This window comes from Miscanthus floridulus, chromosome 3, assembly GCF_019320115.1.
Source record: "Miscanthus floridulus cultivar M001 chromosome 3, ASM1932011v1, whole genome shotgun sequence".
NCBI lineage: Eukaryota > Viridiplantae > Streptophyta > Magnoliopsida > Poales > Poaceae > Miscanthus > Miscanthus floridulus.
The window spans coordinates 47,377,998-47,383,901 of record NC_089582.1 but is presented as its reverse complement, the minus strand read 5'-3'; the positions used below and the strand labels follow the sequence as shown (position 1 = coordinate 47,383,901).

General features: G+C 48.5%; 1 pseudogene; it reads left to right on the top strand.

Moving 5' to 3' along the window:
* The first annotated feature begins 3,676 nt into the window (after positions 1 to 3,676).
* LOC136543684 (pentatricopeptide repeat-containing protein At1g31920-like) lies at positions 3,677 to 5,001 on the top strand (annotated as a pseudogene).
* Positions 5,002 to 5,904: the final 903 nt, after the last annotated feature.

The following is a 5,904-nucleotide window of genomic DNA, read 5'->3' as shown; positions in this document are numbered from 1 at the left end:
ATGTTGACTAATCTCTGTTCACACTGCTTTCCAAATTAAAAATAACATGGAGATTAACAATCATCTTTTTGTGCGTCACTGTTAACTTGATTAATAGCAACATAAATATGTTTGTAAATAATAATTTGGTTAGTGTAAACACGCACCATGTATAATTGGAATAAATGATCAGACATGTTACTTTATTTTGCAAAGTTAAAATCTAACTTGCTTAAAACTATACGATAATATTTATAAATAAAATATGATTTGTTTCACTTTAGTTTTATAATTCAAATCTAAATTTGACTTGATTTAATTTATATTATCTATAAAATATCTTATATATGTTTTTATATAATTAAAACACATGAAACTAATAGTTTTATGAGTAGATCTTTCGGTAGATGTATCTTTTTCACTGCATTTCCGATTAGTGTGCTTTTCACGTCTGTGTATTCGTAGCGAGACGTAGATTCATTTTACAAACTTTCATCTTGATTTTATGATTGGTGTACTGTTCTAATTTAGATCTTGTTTGCTTCATGTATGATTGTATGGATGCTTGTGTGGTGCTTTATGATTAAGTCCAGTCGGTGAGGTATATGTGGTGATCAAGAAGAAGAAGAACATTAAAGATTAAAGCTTACCGAAGGATCGGTGTTTAAGACAAGTATAGCATGGGATCTTCTTTGTTGTCCTATACACTTTTAATCATTTAATTCATACTGCATGTGTCTACCTTGACTGCCTCTAAGGATTTCCTAGTGTTTTGTTACCTTGTACCTTGATACCTATGGGGTATTGCATTGGGTAGTATGATGCTAGTGCTCAACCACGACCATGATCTTGTAACTTGACTAATGGTATATGCAATAAACATTAAAAGATGCTTTTTAGCAACATGGAACAAGGGGGCTAGAGCATTGGGCTATTTTATGGTGCTCTAGATTCCTCTCCCTAAGGACTTATCTGTAAGTGATCATCCGGGACTTACAGTACAGCTGTGAGGGCTATATGGCTCTGGCTTTAGCTCAGTAGGAGGACCTTTTCTAGCTTGTTAGTGGTTACCTTTATGGCGCAAGAGGGGTGTGTTCCGGGTTGGATATAGTGCGGCCTCTGTCCGTCAGTGTATAGGCTGCGCGTCATTGTGCCTGCCGAAAGGGGAGCCCTACATTCGCAGGCCACAGAAACCTAGCGGCCCTAACTTGTTAGACGAACCTTTGAAAGGCTTCATAGTGAACCCTGCCGACCTTCCTTGGTAGTGGGTCAAGAGGTTGGCTGCCTTGGGCAAAAGGGTAAATCACGACTCACAGTGAAAGTGTACAATCTCTGCAGAGTGTAAAACTGGTATATCAGCCATGCTCACGGTCACGAGCGGCCTTGGAACATTTACGGAATAGATGATGGACACTAATGATATGGATGATGAAGATGCTCACTAATGGTTAATTGTTTATGCTATTCATTATTCATGTTTACCTGATCATGTGTTTATGGGCTTGAGGTGAACTTGTTGCTACTCAATTGCTAAAATCATGACTCATTAAAAGCTAATCGCAGTGAACCAGTGTCAGCCTTTTGAGCCTCATGAACCCCATGTTATATTTGTTGAGTACGACATGTACTTACGCTTGCTTTATTTTCAATTATTTGGATAAAAATCCCGGATGGGTACCAGATTGCTAGAGTTTGGAGGAATTAGGCTTGTGATCAACCAGTCAGTTGTCCCTGTGGATTTGGAGTCTTCGCCTGAAGATCAGAGTTGTCTTTACGCTATCTATACTCTGAGGTTATATTCTTTATACTAATACGTTATGTATTTAAGCATTGTCTATTGATATTACCTTTATTTGTAGCTATATGTGAGATTTGACTTCCTGGGCTCACATATGGTGCGTATCTGGTTTTGTGCTTAAAACCGGGTGCTACATGATGTCTCCTCCTCCGAGCACTGAGACGCATCCATCGACTGTCTCGGCAGGGGCGAAGACGTGGGAGCGGCGTAGAGCATGGTAGGCCGTGGTAGCAGTCCCCAAGGGTGCTCGGGGGACCATGACGACGGTGGCCAACACGGGTGACCCCGGCTCTAGTCCCCGAGCCCCATCTCCATCACCGCCACCGCCGCAGGGGTTGCTTGTTCTGTAGCCATGGGTGAACCTACCCCTGAGCTACATGGCGCATTCCCCATGGCCTCCGACCCTACCCCACGGCAGAGCCACCCGGCACCTCCACCATCCTCGGGCTGATTTCGCTGGGTCTACGTCTGTATCAACAAGTTCTCCAAGTGGATATAGTACGAACCCCTTGTTCAAACTACAACAAAGAAGGCAGCCGAGCTGCTTGACGACATCATCCATAGGTTTGGCCTACCAAATAGTATTGTCACTAACCTAGGGTCCACATTTACCGGTAGTGACATCTGGGATTTCTACGACGAAAGATGCATCTCAGTCAAGTATGTTTCAGTGGCTCACCCTAGGGATAATGGCTAGGTTGAACGTGCCAATGGCATCATTCTAGACGCAGTGAAGAAGAGGCTTTATAAGAAGGAGCAGAAGCACCTAGGCAAATGGCTAAAAGAATTGCTGGCCATGGTCTAGGGATTAAGGACCCAACCTAGTCCCAACACTGGTGTCTCCCCGTACTTCATGATTTTCGGTTTTGAAGCCGTTCTACCCACCGATGTTGCCTTCTGAGTACCTAGGGTGGAGCACTATGATGAGGAGAACTCCGACCGAGCTCGGGCCAATGACATCAGTCGCCTAGAAGAAGAATGCCTGGTCATATGTGTTCGGACGACAAAGTACCTTGATGTCTTGCGAAGATACTACAATTGTAATGTCAATGATAGGTTCTTCATGGTTGGAGACCTAGTACACCACAGGAAACAGAAGACAGAAGGCATGTACAAACTCTCATCACCCTAGGAGGGCCCCTTCATCGTCAAGGCGGTCACCCTAGGAGGGCCCCTATCTCTAGCTCCTCCCTAATGTGCACGAGTGTCTGCCCTTTGCATTATGGGTGGTCGTCAGCGGCTCCGTAGTGACACCTTTTTCTTCCTACATGCACACGGGCTCCACGCTCCATGTTATAGTTAATAGGCTAGCTAGGGTTGGAGGCTTAGCTATAGACTAACTGACCAAATGGTTTATATTAAATATAAGAGTAAAATGCACCGGAGGTCCATTAACTTTCATTGGGGCGTCATCTAGGTCCATCAACTTTGAAACTGCATTTTTGGGTCCATTAACTTTCATTGGGGTGTCATCTAGGTCCATCAACTTTGTAACTGCATTTTTGGGTCCATGAACTTTTAAAATGGTTCAATGCAGGCCCATGCCATTTATTTAACCTTAAATCCAATGCATGCACGCTTGCACGTCGGCTTCGGCCTTTGGTCGTTGTGTCGGTGGAGCCATGCCTGCACTTGCCGCTATTGCTCATCTGCTAGGTGGAATAGTATCTTGACCCGGTGAACGTGATGGCGCAGGGGCCGACGCCCCACGCGAGCACCCACATGAGCGGCTGCAGCCCCACGCCGACGCGCACGCCAGTGCAAACAACCCTGCCACGCTCCCATAGTCCATGAACCGCTCGTCGTGGCTGGTCACACGGATCACGTCCGCTTCTAGCTCGGGTCTCCTCAGCGCCGACATAGTAGGTCTCGAACAACCCCACCGCGCTCCTGTAGTCCATGGACCGCTCATCGTGGCTGGTCACGTGGATCAAGGCGCATGTGCAGCACATCAAGCTGGGCCTTGACCGCTGCTCGTGGCGTGCGCGCTCTCGGACTGGCCGGGTGGCACAGAGCTCGCGGCGTCCATCTTCGTGTCGCTCATCGAGCCAGAGGCCTTCGATTACAAAACCCTAATGCGCGGCCACGTTGGTGGTGGCCACGGCTATCGTGAGCCAGCTACCGCACTATGCCTATACGTTGACATGCTGGAGGCAGGCGTTGAGCCTAACAGCTACATGTTCTTGTTCATACTCAAGTCGTGCGCGTAGCTTGCGGCCTTGCAAGAAGGGAGGCAGGTGACAGCTTCAGCTCGCACTTGACCAAGCAGTGTGCTCTTCTACAATTTTTGACATGTGACATTTCTTTGTTTCCATTGGCAGTTGCAGGCACACATCGTGAAGCTTGGGTTCCAGTACGATGAGCACGTGTAAAACAGCTTGATTAGCTTCTACGGCAAGTGCGGTGAGCCAACGATGGCTCGTCTGGCATTTGACCAGGTGGAGGCCGAGGAGTGGACGACGGCTTTGTGGAGCGCACTCCTCGCGGCGTACATGAAGGTCGGGCTATGGCACGAATGCCTCGAGTTGTTCGGTGCCATGGTGCTCAATGGGTGGAGACCTGACAAGAGCTCCATGGTTAGCGTGCTCTTGGCGTGTGCACACCTGGGTTCCTTCAACGTCGGGTGGAGCATCCACTATGCGCTGGTAAGGAACACCGTGAGGCTGAACACCATCATGTAGACGTCCCTAGTTGACATGTACGCCATGTGTGGTAGCATTGAGAAGGCCACGGTGGTGTTCGACGCGATGGATGGCAAGAACACGTGGACGTACATCGCCATGCTATCTGGCTTGGCGCTACACAGGGACGGGCAAAAGGCGCTGCAAGTGTTCGATGTGATGGTCAGGGAAGGCCATGCGCCCGACACGGCGGTGTATGTCGGTGTGCTAAATGCCTATAGCCACGATGGTCTGCTCGAGGACGGGCTGCGGTGCTTCAACCGCATGCGGCTGGAGCACAAGGTCTTGCCCAATGTGTAGCACTATGGCTACATGGTGGACCTGATGGCCCACACTGGAAGGCTAGACGACGCATGCGTGCTCATCGGGAGCATGCCCATGGGGCCAATGGACATGGCCTGGCGAAGCCTGCTGAACACGTGTCGGATCCACGGGGATCTGGAACTTGCCGAGCGCGCACTTGAGGAGCTGAGGTGCCTTGGCGCCACCAACGCTAGCGACTACATCATCGTCGTGAACATGCACGCCAAGGCCAAGAACTAGGCCGTTGCTACCGCGTTCTGGACAAAGGCGGGCACCTCCCTCGGATGGAGCCCGCACATGCCATCGTGGTGCCAGTGAGCCACTGAGCCTTGTGGTGTGGGCTCACGTGGGCAGGAGGGCATAGCATAGGGCAGCCATAACCAGCCACTACCCCACTGCGATGGACACTGGCCCTAGCTGGTCTCCACCGATGAAAAGATCGGAGGCCGAAGCCGATGTGCATGCGTTGGATTTAAGGTTAAATAAATGTCATGGACCTGAAGTGACCCATTTTAAAAGTTCATGGACCCAAAAATGTAATTACAAAGTTGATGGACCTAGATGACACCCCAATGAAAGTTAATGGACCTCCGGTGCATTTTACTCTAAATATAAACACATGTACCAAAACAACACTAAGTGTTCATCCAAAGTTGTTAAGTACTTCTACACAATATTTCGACAAAAGTTTTATTGTAATCTACTGGACATTGTCTTGTCCCTCGCCGAACAGGTCGACATCCCCAACAAGCCTCGTCACTGCTTCCTCAGCCTCATCTTCCATCTTGGCAGTCTTCTACACGTTTGTCGCTCGGGCAAAGCCAGTCATTATCACTTTGGGCTTTAGCAAAGGATAGTATGACCACAACATCGCGAGCGCATGGACAACAGCCCCATGGGTAGCACTACGTGTAAACTCCTTGAAGTCTGACCATGTTGTCTGGCACCGTTCCACAATCGTCTAGGGCGGAGGGTCACTGGGTAGCAGTGTCATCCCATCGGGTGGCGCGAAGCTAATGTAGTCCAGCATAGGCTTGATCCCTGCTGTCATCACCTCCAGCTTATCATCATGGGCCTTGACTTGGTCCCCAAAGACTTTGAATTATGCATGCGCCCGATAGCGGTAGTCTGCAATACAGTAAC